The following is a 19302-nucleotide window of genomic DNA, read 5'->3' as shown; positions in this document are numbered from 1 at the left end:
ACGCGAGCAGGTGAAGCAGATTGTCCGGTCGTCCGAGGTGCGCCAATCCGAAGGATTCCGGTAGCGGTCACAAGGCGGGATGGTAAGCGTCCGTGAAGCGGCAGCTACCTGTGGAGCAGTGGTTGGCGAGCAGGGCGACACAGAGAGTAGGCCAGAATTGAGGCCCACCTTCGCGAACTCCTGACGAACGAGGTACGGGATCATGGCAATCGTAGCCTCGGCCGGCAGAGGGGCGAATGCGACGGGAGTCATTGCCTCCAGTTCTCTCCGTACAATTCGGATCAAATTGTCAAAATGGCACTGATGTTGCAGTGTTGGCAGGTCTTCGCATGAGGATGCCACCGATGTTTTCGGAAGGCGGTCCAAAGTGGGTCTAACACGGCAGTGTTTAGATTGCTCAAAGTGCATGTATACCTGGAGGACAGAATCGACCGTTGTGCAGTCTTTGCAGAGGCTAAGACTAAAGGCGTCATCAGCGATCCCCTCTAGGATTTGGCTCACCTTGTCGGTCTGTGACATGGTGCTGTCTAATTTACGGCACATAGCTAGAACGTCCTGGATGTAGGAGAGCTGTAACTCGGTGGACGATTGAGCTTGAGAAGTGAGGACCATTTTTATTGCCGAGCTTGCGTATAATTGCCGTGCCAAATAAGTCCCTGAGCTTCTGTTTATAGGTGTCTCAAGAGGTAAGGTCTTCCCGATGAATCGCGAACCTGACGCGCGCCGTGCCCGCCAAGTCGAAGGTAACGTTAGCAAGCCCGAGGGTCGCGTCCTAGCGGTTGTGCTTACTGACACTCGCATACATGGCGAGCCAGCCTTCGACATCGACGTCATCGGTGCCACAAAAGGTGCCCTGGTCCCGAGGCTGCTCCACGACAACGGTCGGCACTGGTGAAGACACAGCGGCCAGTGGTTTGTCGGACGGCATAGTGATGGATTGAAGCTGACGATCACTGCGGAGGTTCAGGGTGTGGCCCTAGTGTAGTCCCTACACCTCCACGAAATATTACAGGAAGTTAGCTCTGCAGCAGGCGCGACAGGCCGCAGTCAGAAGGCACACAAAAATCAAGTCACCCAAGCACTACCTTCAGCGTCCTCGTCGTCGTCAACGCGGCGAGGGAACAACTTCCGCTTCATCTCACGACTGTGTACCGTAACAATATCTGTCTGCATCTTCATTCATTTATTCATTTCATTATAACGTGCCCCCAACATAGTGTGTGTGCAGCTTCCAACAAACCTCACTTCTTCGCTAACGCCTCCGTTATTCCATTCAGTACAATGAAACAAACTAGCCGCTGGCAGTCCCCTTGTCATGGCGTGTGACATGTTCTGCTCTAACTGCCACTGCGAGTGCAATCTCTGGATAAGTCGACGGCGCCGTTTACATCTTTGTGCGTAGGTAGAGGTGTGTTAGTGTAACTTGTAGGAAGTGCTTGTGCTGTGTGTTGGTTGCGGGGATTAAATTGCTTGCAAAATTTCCTATCATGATTTCAAAATATTCTGCTGTATTCATGCCCAGCAGGTAACTGGGAGAAGCTTCAGCTCATACTGAGGACACAATTGGCGAAATTTTAGCAACTGTTTATTCTGAAGCGAGAAAAGAAACAAAATATACGCAGGATAGCTCCTGCTTACATCTGCATTGAGCCTTGCGTTGCCTTCATTCAGAAGGCAACTTGTCGATACGCTGGCGAGATTCCATTCTTCCAGGTGGCTTTCAGTCACGGTGATATTTAACTATTGCACCATAAATTGCATTTATTGTTTCGTCTGTGGGCGGTTTGTACACTTCAATGGAGGCTCATTTTTGCTGCCTTGTGCATTCATTCTATTAGATTGAAACTCGGTTTTGAAACCCAATGATTTTATTAATTGGAAAACAGTATAAAAATATAAGCATCAAAACAATCTTGTGTGGTTCAGCTTAGGGCTAATCCTGAATTATTGTGCGCTAGAACAGTTACCCATGGTTTTGCATGGTTTACCTTCAATTTTAATGGTTTTGCTCTGTTTAAACTGGCTTACCTTGATTGATACAGGGGGATGTAAGTTTGCGGGATATTACATCGTTTGTGACTTGTACTGCAGCATAATTGGTCATTCCCTATTTTCATAAATTCCTGGAAGTCCTCATACCAATCCAGGCGCAGTAATGCATCCGTTAAGCGACGGGCCAGTGCCCTGCGATTGCAGATGCTGCCATCTGTGAGGCTTGTGAGACACAGGTTGCTCTTACCGAGGAACGTACCGTGATCAGTCAAAAATAGAACTGCCACCCGACATAATGAGCAGTTTGCTCACAATCCGGTGGGCAGGTTGTGATGACGTCACAAGGTGCCCTGTGACTTAGGTGCCCTCCCGCCACGCAGGTGGTTGTCAACCAGCTCTTCCAGGTAGCGGAGGGACCAAGCAAACAGACAACAGGACAATCGTGAAAAGGGGTGTCCACCTGCCACCCATGGCAGGTGTACAACCAGCCAATAGCACGCTTCACATGAACAGACAAAGGCTTTTGGGCGGAGAGTAAGCCCGAGTGCAAGGGCACTAAAATACCCGCTCGCCAATTTTTTTTTAAGAATTGAAAAATGGCGCAGTTTTACTCTAGATATTTATTCTAGTAAGTTTGTTTAATGAAAAGCAAATCAAACCTCATATATTGTACCTGATCCCAATGAACAACGGTAGATGTGCGACATGTACCTGGAGCTCATTCGTTGCCTGTTTCGACAAACAGCGTATGATGATGTTGAAATTTAAGCAAACTCGTATTCCTACATGTGTTCACGAAATAGAGTATTTTAAGGAAACAAAGCCAATTTTATTTACCATTCTCTTAAAATCATACCTATTCATCTGGCGAGTTCTCCCTCAAAATGGTTATTATTAAAATCGCTGAATTGAAATACTGTACAGGAGAGTGAAGCAGATATAAAAAAAATAGAATAAAAGGAAGAAAAACACATCAGCTCACCTGTAATTTCATTCAGCAAGAGAGGTGTTCCCAGCTTCTAACATAGTACATGAATAAGATCTACGGGCGTATCGACGCTGATTGATAGCGGTTAATGTAGACCGCGATACTCAGAGGGAACTGTATTGGACGTGCACCGTGTGTTTTCTGCTTAGGAGTGGGGATGCTGCCCCTCTTGAGAGACTCCAGCGTGCTTTATTTTACGCAACACAAACAACGTGATAAACATTTCTGGACAGCTCCTAGCCAGGACCGCTAGGCCCGACGGCTTATGCTACTGAGAGCCGAGACGTCACTTGTTCTAGTAGAACTAGTCGTACGGATGATCCATTGAATTTTTGCACAGCGTCTAGTGCCTGGGCGACCTTCCGCAGACGTCAAAGGTTGCGACTTAGCGACGGTCGCTTAACTACATTAAACAAAATTGAAATTTGAAGGGATGAGACTGTACGAATACGTTGTAAATTTAGAGCCGTTTTAGGGGAAGAAAATAGAGGTTTTTAAATGTCTGCAGCCCCAATCACTTTTCTACAGCTGCTTTAAACAGCATAGGCAATGGGTTTTCCAAAATCTAAGCCGCGTTTGGGGTATTCAGAAATGTAATATGCCTACATTTGACATCTTCACAGCACATAATTCCTTCGCACGCTGCAGGGCGTTAAACCAATGCGTCCACACGCACTTCTAAGCCCTTCCGAAGCTGAGTGGTGTATACCTCTACACAGCACAGAGAAAGAGGTTTCCAGGTCAAAGCGTCGCTTCAGTGCTTTTTTTTTTTACAGAACAAAAAAGCCTTTGTAGTTTCTGATCCTTCGCAACGTGGTATGTTAAAACAGGCGGTATAGACCACTTTCCTGAATTGCTAGTAACGTGTGCTGCACGAATCGAGTGCGCCCGCCACAGGTGGTCCGAGTCTTCCCTCCACTCGCCGCCTCTGTCACCCGCTTCCTCAACCACGGCCGCGCTCTGCGAACCCAGCGCAACGCAGGTGGCGGCCACTGAACGCACCGCTGTGTTTTAACTTTCCTGTGGAAATCCGCGATGACGCTACGTGGAGGAAAGTGGCAGATAAGGTCTGGCTGCAAGATATTTTCTAGGTACAGAGCCGTATGTTAAAAACGTTACATGGACATATACAGAGAACTAGCGCAGTATTTTATAGATAACTAATATAGAGGAGTATAGTATGTTGCGGCAGACTGTACGAGTTTCCTGTCGGTTGTGTGGGCGTGGAACACTGACAAGGTGGACAGACGGACTATAAACAAATAGTATTTTCTTTGTTCATAAGCTCATGCTGATATATTCTGATATGAAATGTCAGTTGATTCATCAAATGGCACCAACAGGTATCTTTAGCGGCCTACTGATTAATGCTTCATGTAAAACGTAATTTAAATTGTCGCATTGAATGTTCCGTAATGGCAGCAATAATTCTAGGTTAAAACAATAAGGTGCCCTGGTTACAATTTTAATGAAGAAACAATAAATATGCATTAGGAAGGCTGCTAAGAATAATTTGGAAATTGTGCACAGTCGAAACCACTGCACGAAATGAATGGATACTACGAGAGAATGATGTGAGCGCCCCCGCTCCCTGACCCAGCTCTGATGCGGTTATCAGCGCCGGCGTGGAATCGCCCTTTGGCGGCGTCTTTAAACTAGGTCTGATTTACGGAATCTTGCAAGGTAATTAAATTTGGAACATCAATACGAATAGTTACTCGCAGCAATCCCGTTGAATGGCGTTTGTACGTTTGTAAGTCGATCCTCGTTCAGCCCAAGGCGAAGGGACAATCATTAACTGGATTAAAGGCTACTTAACTAATCGATCACAGTTTGTAGAATTTAACAGTGAAAAGTCCGGTATAACTGCAGTTACGTCCGGTGGACAGTGCTCGCACTAAAGCTATTCAGTTTGGACTTGCCTAAGAAGCTGAGAAAATTCCATGGTTTTAAGAAGAAGGTCACCGACAGGATTCCAGAAAATTTCATACGAATATTTTTACCACTTATCTTCGGAGTCAATATGGGTTTCTTTTTTTTTTCACTAGCACACTCAGTTTTATGGTTTTCTCATGTACAGGAATCAGGGGCAAGCGTTTCTAGTTCACCAGGATACCACCATGTGGCGCACGGCTACGAACAATCAAAATTACGGCGCTGATATCACCCGTTACGTGAGAAAAATCACTCGAGGAAAAACTTAAGTTTCGTCTTAGAGGTATGACGCGGAAGAATTAATGGGTTACTGCCCACGTATGAGCAATTGGTGGCTCTGTACTTCACATTCATAGATCCCCGGGAATCTCCATGCCACTCGTTGCGCAATGGAGCAGATGTTAAAGGGCGTGTGCGATCATTTTGAGCATCCGGATACGTCTTTGCGACTCTGCGTACGGGAGGAACAGGGGCAGATGAACGCACGCTGCCTGGCGCACCAAGTTGGTCAACTTCATCTTTCAGGCTTATGAACGCATTCGACTGAGGAGTCGTATTGCTGCTAGCGGCTGCTCTCCCATGACGATCTCTCCTCCTCATTTTTACCTGCGCAAAAATGGCCGCTGGCGAAGCAGAGTGAGAAACCAGGCCTTGATGATGGTAGCTATGCCGAGATACATATAGCATTATATAGCCCCATGTAGCTGCTGCGTGTGTTTACAGTGACTTCGAATTCGCATTGGGCAACAGCGGTTGTTCGTCGCCGCCTACACTGAGTTGACAGTGGGGCCTTCAAGCCCCACGCAAGGCGTGCGCTGGTGGTGTGAGGAAATGTTTACTTGGAGCCGTTAGTGGTTGTTGCAAGTGTTCTTTATTACCGCGAGGATATTACACCGAGAAGCAGCTTAGCACAGTGAATTTGTTGTTCATGTACTGTGCTTTACAGCACAGTGACAAGTGCGAGTGTATTGCAAGTCATTGCGGTACGAGCGAGTGCTTTTTAATCCGGTAGTAAAATCGCCAACAAATATATATTGTTTGAAAAGCTTACCACACACGCCTTGCTTTCTTAATGCTGATATGAACTTCGAGCTGTGGCGCTCGCCGCATTCGTTGAGATGGTTGCACTGATCGCGAGCGCAAGACATTGTTTCTGCGACTTAACCGTCACCGATATCGATCGTGGTTCGTATGTGGACTTGAGAAGTGTCGTGAGAGCGACGTTACTTTTCTGAAAGGTGTGTTTTACGCTTGCAAAACGATCCCAGCTGCTCGGCGGTTCAGTTCAGTTTATTTCCTTAAAGATCTCTTATTTTCAGGGGTATGACATAGGGAGTGGGATTTTAGGGATTTGAAAAAACAAACAGTGAACATTATTAAGCGCTGAACATGATCGGTTACACGTTCTTGAAAACTAGACGATGAAGCGATGTTCACGATGTCACAGGGTAGGCTGTTCCTGTCCGTGGCTGCTCGATAGAAGAATGAAGCAGAAAAGGTGGCAGTTTGTGATCGCGGCCGTACAACTAGTAGGGGATGACGGGTGCGGTGAGACATGCGTGCTGGAGGTGTGATATAGGGTGACCGATTCAGTGAAGAATGAAATAATATGTGATAAAGGGTGATACTTGTAATGCGGCGACCGAACGAAAAGGGTGGTAGTCCTGATGTCGCTTTCAACGAAGAAATATTGACGTCATATGAGTATGAAGAGTGGATGAATCTAGTGGCACAATTTTGGACTGCTTCTAATGCATTGATTAAATGCTCTCGGTGCGTGCTCCACATGGCAGAGGCATATTCTAATTTTGGTCTTATAAGTGATTTATATGCGAGCAATTTTACGTGTGAAGGGGTAAGGCGGAGAAGGCGCTTGAGAAAACCGAGTGTTTTATTTGATGCTGAAATGATGTTGCCAATATGAGTGCGTCAAGAAAAATCATATGACGAGGTGACTGCTAGATACTTATAAGATGATACTATAATTCAATCGAAGTGTTAGCTTTGGAATATTGGAAGCGATGCAGGATGTGGCGAGGGGAAAAGGATAAAAGTTTACCATTTTTAGTGTAGAAGGTCATTATCTAGTTGCTACAACAATTAAGTGCGCTGTTAAGATCTGTCTTAAGACTAAGTTGATCACGAGTGTTATTAATAGTGTGGTCAATAACACAGTCGTCAGCGAACTCTGGAATACTGCAGGAAATTAGGTCAGGTAAGTCATTAATGTATATTGAGAACAGTAAGGGACTGAGTAGACATCCTTGCGGAACGCTTGACGTAACCGGGAGGCTGTTAGACAGGTGGCCGTTGGCAAAGACTGATTGAGAACAATTTGTAAGAAAATGCTCCATCCATTGTAGTATGTTAGGATGTAAGTTCAGCTGTGCAAGGTTTACTAATAAACGACTGGAAGGATTTTTCTCAAAAGCCTTCGCAAAATCTAGACAGATGGAGTCAGGCTGTACGTTACGGTCAAGATTAGTGTGCAAGTCGTGAAGAAACGGTGCTACTTGGGTTTCGCAAGACAGGCCCTTACGAAACTCATGTTGTGCAGAATGGAAGAAATTTTTTGAATCTAAGAAATTGGTGAGCTGTTTTCTGCTGCGACTAAAGCAGCGTCGCCACCATTCTGCGGCTTTGGGCTCCATGAAGGGCATTTGGCGATTATGGGCGGCCGGAATACGATCGTATACTGGCGGCACAGTTTAAACTTTGTGAAAACATCGGTGTGCATGGCAGCTGTCACATCGGGAGCGTCTCCTTTCCTTTTAATTTCCTGCCGGCCATGCGTGCCTACATCTGTAATAAATACTTCTGAAAGCAATTGCATCGATCCTACTTGCCCGGCGCGTGATAATGGTCTCAGCCAAAATAGCAGTCCTAATTTTCGGTTTTGACATATTTTCATGAGATCAAGAACCCTATGTACAACCAAAAACCCCAGAAACTCATTCACAGCCGTTGCACAGTGCGCAAATCTCTAATATGCGTCGCCTAGTGCATCTCTCTTTTTTTTTTTGAGCATTTCACTTGATGTGGTGCAAAAAAAAAAAAAGACCACAGCAGCTGCTTACGCTTCTCGGAGCAAGCAAGCAGCTTACATTTGTGCCTTCATAATATGAACATTTCCGTTCCCGATCAAAACTGTACATAGACCAAGTTTTTTGTAATAGCGAACCGTGATAAGAACAAAGAAAATCATTTTGAAGAAACTGTTGTGACTGAAATTAATTTTTGCTTAGCAGCAAGGAGTAGTGTTGGATTTTAGACAAATAGTTGGTAATATTAAGTTCATTATCTTGGTTGCTTTTAGCATTGGTGAAATTCAGCGATATTGAAGTGTTTCGTGAGACAAGACAAGCGTGATGCTTTGCGTTTATTTAATGCGGATCCGCAGAACTGTGCTCGTTGAATTGTTATTTTGCCTTATATTTGTTGTTGCTACTATCGCACACTACTATCACCTAGCTTCTCGATAACTCGTCATTACCGGCGTGGAACAGTTGTCACGCAGCGCTTCCTAGGTAAGCTGCACCAGCTCCTTAGAGACATCCTCGAAGCCTTTAGAAGGATATGCGGTCAATGCGCATGTGCATCTGCTACTTTTATTTACCTACGAATGCCTGCAATTAACATTATTTGCATGCTGAATAATAGCGATGGTGGGCCTATGAGAGCATTGTACTTGGGAGAAATGTAAGATACTTCCTTGATTTCCTTATCCCTTCTTGCCTAAGCCGCATGCTAAAGTTGTTTCCTCGAACATAGGTGCTTATTTGCGCCTTCGATGAAGATTAGCTATAGGTTTGTTGGGGCACTTATTTGTCACATCGCCGTGTGGTCGCCACAAGATCATTTTCGTGCACATCGCTAAAGTACATTCACAAGGGTTTTTTCGAATTGTTAAACTGGGCTAAGTGCTATCGGACGGTATTTGGCTCTGCAATGCTGATTCTGAGCCATTTCTGATATTAAGCTGTCACGATGGCTTAGTGGTTACGGTGCGCGGTGAAATGGCAGTTTACACACTGACTTTTCCGGCTGCTGCGTGCGTTCTTAACTTCTTTTTATGGCGCTCTTTTTGGCGCGAGAATAATGGCGGCACAGAATTATTAAATTCGATTCCTGGTACACTTAACACTCCCCCATTAGTCTAACGAGCAATCCTCTTATTACTTCACTTACTGGGCCCGGTAGATTTCTTTGCCATTAAAAAAAATTGGTCGCTCCACATTTCCAAAATTTTCATGTGGAATGCTATGTGAAGACGTCCGTCACTACTTCAGGGATTGTTCCCTCACTGCTCCTTTAGTTTCTCGTTTAAAGTATCTTTGCTAATCAGACATTACACTATCTATTACCCCTTCCCTCCTGAGAAACTCTGTGGCTTGCGCTCTTCTAAAAAAGGTTGACCTCATAAGCAACAGAACTCCTAATTATCAATGCTGATTTCTTTCTTTCCTTTCATTTCTCTTACACAAGATTTGTACAGAGGAGGGCTCCGTGTCCCTTCGTTTGGCATGGATGCCTTTCGTCGTGGCCTGTATACTGTGCTTTGACTGTGTGACTGTGACTGTGACCTTGACTGTGTTCCGTGTTTTGACTGTGTGTTTGGTTTCGCCTTCTTGTATTTTGATTATATTTTTACTTCCCTGATTTTCGTCGTGGCCTGCACTGTGTGCTTCGTCTGGGATTGTTAGTGAGAGCCTGACTGTACTGTGACTAGTTTTCTCAAAATTTTTCTTTTCTTTTCGTCGCGGACTGCACGCTATGCTTTCTCGGTCTAATAATAATAATAATTGGTTTTTTGGGGAAAGGAAATGGCGCAGTATCTGTCTCATATATCGTTGGACACCTGAACCGCGCCGTAAGGGAAGGGATAAGAGAGGGAGTGAAAGAAGAAAGGAAGAATTAGGTTCCGTAGTGGAGGGCTCCGGAATAATTTCGACCACCTGGGGATCTTTAACGTGCACTGACATCGCACAGCACACGGGCGCCTTAGCGTTTTTCCTCCATAAAAACGCAGCCGCCGCGGTCGGGTGTTTCTCGGTCTGCCTTTGACTGCGGTTTGAATGTGGTGTGTCGTTTGTTTTCAGTTCTTCTGGGCCTTTGTTTTCTTTTTACAGGTTTGATTTTTCCTTTTAACTGTTTTTTTTGTTTGGAGTATTTATCTCCGTTTCATTATTCTTCAGCTGGCGTTAAGCCTGGCAAAACGTTCCTGGTCCGGGCTCCCTCTCTCTTTTATGTTGTTTGTACATTTTCTGAATGAAAAATAAAACGGTGCTCGGCTGCTTGCCAGAAGCACGCGGGCTCGATCCAGGCCCCGGCGGTCGCCTTTCGATGGAGGTGAAATGCTAGAGGCCAGTGTACTGTGTGATGTCAGTGTTCGTTAAAGCCCTTCACTATGGCATCCACAATAGAGAACGTGCGCTGCCCTGAGGGCGCGCCTAAATCTGACACCCAGCGCCACCTGGATTTAAAACGGGTAGTCACATAGTAGGATTCAGCAGACGAGCCGCTTAAGCGTGGCTGGCGTAGTCGTTGGCTCCTCGGCTTTCTTTTGCGTTCGTGGAGTTCTGTCTCAGCTTTACTGCTGCGAAGGGCAAGAACGTTTCGAGATTAGTTTAGCGACTCGACTTAATAGCCGCAGCATCTCGCCAACATCTATACCGGCCGTGCTGTAACTGCATTGCGGGAAGCGTGGCACTGTTGATGTTCACTAGTGGTTTCGATGTAAAACTCCTGTTTAGGATTTTTTTGCTACAAATTTACTGTGAACGGCGTAAGCATTACACAGCAAATTATGTGCACAGCGTTAAAGAAGCACTGTCTTGCAAAACAAGCTTCGTGCCTGTAATGTACCGGCGTCACACTGCGGCTGGCGAAGACGCTCGAGACGGAAAGAAGACGAGAAGTGAAACCTGACGTAGAGTACTTGCCGTGAGAGGACAGGAAGAACGCGGTCGGCGACGGACGAGGACGATATCTGCTGGCGGCCCGAGTTCCCAGGATTGGCCCTCAGCCTGCTGAAGTCCGGGCTGCTAGACCTGCACAGCCCGTCGTCGACAGCCTGAGCCACCAGACCCAGGCAACGCGGTTCCCTTCCTGCTTTTCCCGTGGCCACCGCTGCTTCCCCGGGCTACCTGACCTGGGGGCCGCACCCGTGTTTCACAGGTGTGACGGGTTCTTGCGGCAGCATTGAGGCTTGCCGTGGTGACTGCCATCCACTCTACACTGCTATCAGGACATCGACCGGAGCACACAGACTGCACCGGCGCCCCACCACACCTCCTTGCCCGACGCACTATATATTAGGCTCATATATGGAATGCCGAGTCTTTTGCTGAGCACTGAACGCTGAGTGGACCTTTCCTTTTTTCCTTCGAGTTCTCTCTTTTCTTCCACGAGTGTTTCTTTTTGTTTGTTTTTTCCTGTTTTTGTGTTCGTAAATATCTTTCTCGCAGGACTTAAATTACCTTTTTTCCACATGCTGCCTGGTATATTTCTTCGGCTCTTTAACGTGCGTTAATCTTAACCTGCAGCCTTTCCGCTCACAGTTCCAACGCACGTGATTAACATCCAAGTGTTCCTCCGCGCTCTACACACCTTTTGAGAGCCTGCTTTGAGAAACACTGCAATCATCACGCTGCTAAAACACCGTTGCCATGATTCACGACTGTGGTAAGCCATCCTCCAAATACGCAGGCGTCAGGACGACACATCTATGGCAGAGTAATCGGCCTATAGGTGCTCCCTATTTTCAGGACTGAAAAATTACTCAGCATCGGAATTTGTTGCATTCACTCTCATGAATAAAAGTGATTCAGAGAAAACAAGAAATCAAGTTGCTCTGTATCACTACCAGCTCTAAGCGAAATTTGCGGCCTCTATGGCATTAGCGGAGCGACGTCTGCGTTTGCATCAACATGCCTCCCCTGCCCCTTTAATACACCTGCTACGGTAAGAATCCGTGCCCTAAACAAAGCGGAGTGCTAACATGAAGCACAGCCTACAGCAGCACATATAACTGCAGGAAAAATGTTTGTGCGATATAAAGCGAATAAAGCTATATAACCGCTGGAAATTAGCATGCATTCTAAGACCCCGAGTCGACGCTTGACCAACGGCACGGCGCGTTAAACCGTTGGTTGCTGGCATTTTAATAAAGTTATTCCTATCCTACCGCACGAAAGTTTTTGTGCTGCGCACGCAAGCAGGCAAGCAGTAACATTAAAGCAACTGAAAAACAAAATCACTCCGAGTACTATTGAAACAATATGGCAATACGAAACAACACCTGCCCGGTGAATTGTTCTTAGAGTGTGCTTATGCTTCTCCAACATGCTTAAGGGCTCACTGTGGGAGCCTCGCGGTGCTGCCGGGAAAATTGCCAACAACGCAGGGTGGTGCGTATTACGCCGCTTGACATTCGTGACAAAATACTTGCTTCTTTGGGCGTCGACCGCAGGCTGGCAGACGCAGTTTGCCGTACCTTACATGCGCAGGACTAGCGAAGCCGCATTGCGTCAAGCAAATTAAATCTTGGACGACAAGGCAATCTACAGGTAAGGCGCATGAGGATTCACCGTACTCGTCCAACCATTCGGATCTGTCACTCCACCAATCTTATTCACGTAGCCACGACGGAAACAAGTAGAAAACACTCTTATCGTAGCCCTATTCAGTGTACCACTTGCAAACGCCGAGGTATGCTGATGGTTTTGTCATTTTTTTCGGCCGCCCTTCCGCACCTCTAGCCGTGGTACTGCCTTCGTCCTACCAAGAAGTGCGGCGATGGCCGCTAGGTGGCGCCAGTGGTAGGCGGGGGAACTCAAGCGGAGGTTATTTATGGACTGCGTCGCTTTGGGACGTTAAACCCCCCATAAACCATAAAGCGAACTCTTGAGTTAGCGAGGATGTTAGTTTGTAGTTTCCCAGCACGATGTTTCTTTGATTGCGAAGTTTTTGTTCTTACTTTATAAAATTTAATATATTTCCGGAGAAATTGAATACGAAAATTTTCTTTAGGGTAGTGGCCTCCAGCCTTATCCCGACAGGCGGTTGCGATGATCCCCCAGAATGTACCACATGTGGCGTGCTAGAGACTATAGAACATGTTTTAGTGGCGTGTCCAGCGTATGCACGTGAAAGACTCATACTCGCATCTGCTCTGAAGCCTATGGACACATCGCTCCTCTCTGAGGATTTGATCCTCGGTGCTTGGCCAGATAGTTTTAGAACTGTAAAGGCAACACAAGCGCTCTCACACTTTTGGAGCGACACGGACCTTGTCTCGCGTTTGTGATGTCAGAAAGTGTGCCTTTTTTTAAAGTAGTTTTTCATCTGCCTCCTCCCATCATCATCGTCCCCCATCGTGACCTTCTTTTATCTCCTCTTGCCGTCCCCAGAGCAGAGTAGCAGGCCAGATATTTATTTTTGAGGCCAACCTCTCTGCCTTTCAAATCAATAAACCCTCTCTCTCTCTCTCTGCTAATTGGCGGCTTGAAACTTTGGTCAAACTTTCTGTTTGGTCAAACCTTGTGCATGGTCACACGAGTATTTTGCAGCAACACGTGCAGTAATGCGTATTTCCTAATTTCTCTAAAATGTCATATGTCTCGCAGACTGAGGCTTAGTGTCGGGTCTTCTGGGGAATTTACAGGACATTCTAATTGTAAAGACGCAAATCAGACGCACAAGAAATGTGGACAGGCAAAATCTTTGTTGACACAGGGTAGCTCCAAGCCAAGAGTTCTTTTTCTTCTTCACCCCAGGTATATGGCACATAAGAAGAGTTCGACAGCGTCAGCTTCGTCTTCTTCGCCAACTGAACTGCGTCAGCTTCGTCTTCTTCAGCTTCCTCTCCTTCGGCGACACTGGCCGCTGGGGCAGCAAATCCAATTGTATGTCTTACAATACTCCCGGGTTGAAAAGGCGCCATCCTGGCGGCCTAAGGGCACGAGATGATAGCGGGGTCCTAGTAGGGTTTCAGGCGGTCGAAGTGGACGATTTCGCGGCCGCGGCGCCGATAATCAGGCGAAGGCGTGAGGGGCTCAACGAGGTAGTTAACTGGAGATGTCTGCTGAACTACGCGATAGAGGCCGTGGTATTTGCTTAGCAGTTTTGTCGACAGGCCCGGGCTGGATGAGGGCACCAAAAGCCAAACTAAAGAGTCCGGAAAGTAAGCCGGCGGCAGACAGGTAGAAGTGGCGCGGGCACTATACTGACGGTACTGATCGTGGGCAGTAAAGGAACTGGCGAGTTGACGGCATTCTTCGGCATGCGCAGCGGCTTGAGAGACGGTTGTGAATTGAAGATGGCTCCCGGCCGTAGAGAAGAAAATACGGGGAGAACCAGTAGTTGTTTGCATTGCAGAATTGTAAGCATAAGTAACGAATGGTAGAATGCGGTCCCAGTTGGAGTGATCGGATGAAATGTACTTGGCCCTCATGTCGCCGAGGGCCCGGTTAAAGCGCTCGGTCATGTCGTTCGTCTGGGGATGGTAAGATGAACTTGTACGGTGGACGATGTGACAGTCCCGAAGAAGGGCCTCCAGGATGCCGGACGAGAAGACGCGACCTCGGTCGCTGAGCAATTCCTGAGGCGCACCGTGGCGAAGAATGATGTTTTGAAGTATGAAACCGGCGACGTCGGAGGCTGTTGCAGCTGGTAACGGGGAAGTTTCCGCATCGCTCGTGAGATGATCTATGGCGACAATGATCCAACGGTGCCCAGCAGAAGTGCTAGGAAGAGGGCCATAAAGGTCGATTCCAACACGGTCGAAAGGGCGGGCCGCACAAGGTAGAGGTTGCAGAGGAGCCGGTGAGTGCTGTGGTGGATCGTTGCGCCGCTGACATTCGAAACAAGAGCGGACGTACTGACGGGCAGAACGGTACATGCCTCGCCAATAATACCGAGGACGTAGGCGGGTAAAAGTCTTCAGCAGACCGGCATGAGCGCATTGCGGGTCGTCATGATAACTGGCACAAATAGCGGAGCGGAGACGCCGGGGAATCACGAGCAGCCATTTGCGACTATCTGGTAGGTAGTTGCGACGGTACAGCAGCTTGTCACGTACGACAAAGTGACGGGCTTGACGACGGAGTGCACTAGAAGGGGGGCTGGCAGAGCGGTTGGCTAAGATATCGAGAATAGAAGTTATTCAAGGATCCTTGCGCGGCTCAGAAGCCATATCAATGGTATAGAAAGAAGGCGTGAGACTAGAAATAGATGGTTGGTCGAGCTCAGAGGACACAGGGGAGCGTGAGAGGGCGTCAGCGTCGGAGTGTTTGCGTCCGGAGCGGTAAATGACCTGAATGTCGTGGTCTTGTAATCGGAGAGCTCAATGAGCGAGGCGGCCGGAAGGATCCTTGAGTGACGATAGCCAGCAAAGGGCATGGTGATCTGTGATGACAGCGAACTGGCGCCCATATAATTAAGGGCGAAATTTTGTGATCGCCCAAATAATTGCCAAACATTCTTTTTCCGTGACGGAATAATTAGTCTCCGCTTTTATCAGTGCACGGCTTGCATAAGCAACGACGTACTCATTTAAGCCAGGTTTCCGCTGAGCAAGAACGGCACCCACACCGATGTCGGTGGCGTCCGTGTGGAGTTCTGTAGGGGCGGAAGGGTCGAAATGGCGCAAGATCGGAGGGGAGGTGAGAAGATGGCGCAGCATGGCAAAAGCTTCGTCGCATGCAGTGGACCAGGCCGGTAAGTCGTGGCCGCCGGCAAGCAGTTGTGTCAGTGGGGCGATAATTGCAGAAAAATTCTTGACGAACCGACAAAAGTACGAGCAAAGTCCAATAAAGCTCCTAAGTTCTTTCAGGGAGGTGGGCCTCGGGAAATCAGCAACTGCTCGTAGCTTGGCAGGGTCCGGGAGGACACCATCCTTGGACACGACGTGGCCTAAGATAGTCAGCTGTCGGACGCCAAAGTGACCCTTCTTCAAATAAGCTGCAGGCCAGCGTCACTGAGACACGGAAGGACACTCTCAAGTCGAAGAAGATGAGACGGAAAATCCGGGGAGAATACGACAACATCGTCCAAGTAGCAGAGGCATGTTTGCCATTTCAGCCCGCGTAGGATGTTGTCCATCATGCGCTTGAAAGTTGCAGGCGCGTTGCAGAGACCGAAAGGCATCACATTAAATTCATACAGCCCGTCAGGCGTGATGAAATTTCTTTTCGGGCGATCAGCTTCGGCCATCGGCACCTGCCAGTATCCAGAGCGCAGCTCTAACGAAGAAAAGTACTGTGCCCCTGCAGGCAGTCAAGCGCGTCATCTATACGAGGCAGGGGGTAGACGTCTTGCCGAGTAATTTTGTTTAGCCGGCGGTAGTCTACGCAGAATCTAATGGAACCGTCCTTTTTCTTGACGAGTACAACGGGAGAAGCCCACGGGCTGTAAGAGGGCTGGATCACTCCACGGTGTAGCAAGTCGCTCACCTGATCATCAATTATGCGGCGCTCAGCGGAGGAGACGCGGTAAGGGTGCTGGCGCAAAGGTCGATGTGTTCCAGTGTCGATATGGTAGCGAACCGCTGTTGCACGACCCAAAATGTCTTGATGAGAATCAAAGGACGCGCGGAAGCGCTGAAGCAAGGCGGCAAGCTGGGCGCGTTGGAGAGGTGGCAGAGCGGCATCGACGGAATCGGCAAGCCGGTCGGGTGAGGTATGATAGGTTGCGACGATGGGAGGAGTGAGGGCATTGATGTCATACGAGGGAGGGTCATCCTGAACAGGTGAAGCGTCGTCGAGATCGATGACATCAACCATGCCAAGCGATTCTCCCCGGAATAAAGTGGTCGGGATAGGCAACGGGTTCGCAACGTACAGGGCGCTACAACCACCTGAAAATGTGAGCACAGCATGCGGGAGCATGAGAGATTTGCGGTGCGCACAAAGGGGTGAGGGTGAAAAAAGGACAGTAGCGTCAGAGAGTGCAGTAGAAGTAAGGGGCACAAGAACAGAAGAGAAACCCGGCACGTCGGTGTCGTTAGTGGCGAGAATATGCGCGGCAGTAGCATGAGAGGCGTCCACAAGAGTATCACACAGCGGCGACAAATCAAGTTGAGCACGTGCACAGTCGATGATTGCGTGATGCGCGGACAGAAAGTCCCAACCGAGGATGATGTCGTGAGAGGAGCGGGCAAGAACGAAGAACTCCATAGCGTAGGAGAGGCCTTGGATGATGAGGCGAGCGGTGCACGCTGCGAGAGGTCGAATGGGGTCAGCGATGGCGGTTCGAAGGGAAATTTCAGAAAGCGTCGTCGTCACTTTTCTTAGTTTGCGGCACAAGTTGCGGCTAATGATGGACACGGCAGCACCAGTGTCAATGAGCGCATGAACAGGAACACCTTCAGCCAGCACTTCAAGAATGTTCACAGGAGCGGCAATAGGACTTGAGACGGTCGGTGACGGCGCAGTTCGTGCCTCCGGAACTCCGGCGCCTAGTTTTCCGCTTGGAGGGGTGGCGACCGGCGGCGCATAGGAGAGACCGAACGGCGGCGAGGAGACGGCGACCGGGGGGTTCGGTGGTAGGAGTCGGAGCGATAGGTAGAGGGATGCTGGGGCAGATGAGAAGAGTCAGGTGCGGAGGGCACGGGAACGTCGTACGTCGGCGCTCGACCGTAGTCGCGAGGACGGGATCCGCGGGTGCGGCACCAACGGGCCACATGACCAGCGAGGCCGCAAGTATAGCAAATCGGATGGTTATCTTGAGTGCGCCACGGATTCAGAGGGCGTGGAGCGGTGCGAGGCAAAGGCCGGTGAGGGTGAGGCATTGTAGGAGCGAGCGGTGGGTCAGGAAAGACGGTTCAAGGTGGCGCATAGGCAGGAACAACCGGCTGAGGCCGTGGCCGGGCGACAGCTTCAGCATAGGTCAGCGGTGCAGTGACTATAGGAGGTGGATTAGCGGGCGGCAGGACCTGTTCCCACCCTGGAGCTACAGACCTTACGGATCTACGGACCTGAAGATCTGCACCCCTTACCAGCCTCTACCACGATGACTGACACCCAGCACCTCCACCAAATGTAAAGACGCAAATAAGACGCACAAGAAATGTGGACAGGGAAAATCTTTGTTGACACAGCGTAGCTCCAAGCCAAGAGTTCGAGAGCGTTAGCTTCGTCTTCCTCGCCAACTCAACTGCGTCAGCTTCGTCTTCTTCAGCTTTCTCTCCTTCGGCGGCACTGGCCGCTGGAGCAGCGAACCCCAATTGTATGTCGTACATAATGAATTTAGAGGCAACAGACAACTGGAACCTTCGTAATTTAGGAAAGTGAATTGGCATGTAGTCATCATAATAGCTTTGTGGAGCACCGCTCGAGCAATACGCGAGAGGAAAAAAAAAGAACCGCTAATATTACTGCAATTTCAGGTATAAAATCTGCACATAGTTTATGTAAGGGGACCTGGAATATCATTGCGCTCTGCGGACTAGTTCTGTTTTTTTAATTTGCCAAATATTATGCCAAATATTGAGCTGAGTACTTCGTGCCATCGCACAGTTCACTGGTCGTGTTCACTAGGAGCTACCTTCATTCAAACTATATAGTGCGTCTTCTCACAACGCACGTTGAAAGTGATGAACCTGACTGATTATTGCCGCTTATGTCCATAAAGCATGCGCGTATTCTGGCTGGTATCACAAGCGGCTGAATTAATGAGGCATTGTGCGTTTCGCTTGCAGGAAGGCAGATTTTTTAGTTTGTGCAACAAACGTTTGCTCCCAAAATACAAGGAAACTTATGAGACGATCAAGGCAAGTCTTTTATCGATATACAAATGGTGAGCCTTGTCTGCTGAAACAGCATGAGCAAAGCTGGGCATCAAGCTGTGAGACTACATATTTTTTGCTGCTCAGGAGAAAACGTAAAAAAAGCACGAATGAAACATTGACGCGACTGATTCGCTCGCACTGTGCCATCGATGCTTTGGGACTATCCTTGGGACAGCGCGTGCTTGCTAATGTCAGGAACTCAGGATATTACTTGTACATGGTAACGTTCTGACTGTTTTTATGTGACCTGTTCTTGGCTGCCCGGCTTGCACGACACTTACCTCGACTTCAGCGCAGACATTGCCTCTTGTAAAGAGCAGTGAAGGTTAACGTATGGCTTTTCTGTCGTGTATATACTCGTCCCAAGATATGCATAGCTTGGACATCAAATATAAAAGCTTGGAATGCAACACGTTAACTTGGTTACGCATAGCTAAAAATTTTCAAGCCAAAAGTGCTATAAACTTAAGTACTATTACGTACTTACGTACGGGGTGCTTTTCATCTTGCTTTTCAGTTTTTACCATATAATTATATCTCATAGCGACATGGGCTGCGCGCTTCTATCCGAAACGGCATGAACGCACATATGGGCGAG

The sequence above is a fragment of the Amblyomma americanum genome, chromosome 2 (genome assembly GCF_052857255.1).
Source record: "Amblyomma americanum isolate KBUSLIRL-KWMA chromosome 2, ASM5285725v1, whole genome shotgun sequence".
NCBI classification, from domain to species: Eukaryota; Metazoa; Arthropoda; class Arachnida; order Ixodida; family Ixodidae; genus Amblyomma; species Amblyomma americanum.
The sequence above is the reverse complement of the archived record's forward strand: the minus strand, read 5'-3'. Positions refer to the sequence as shown.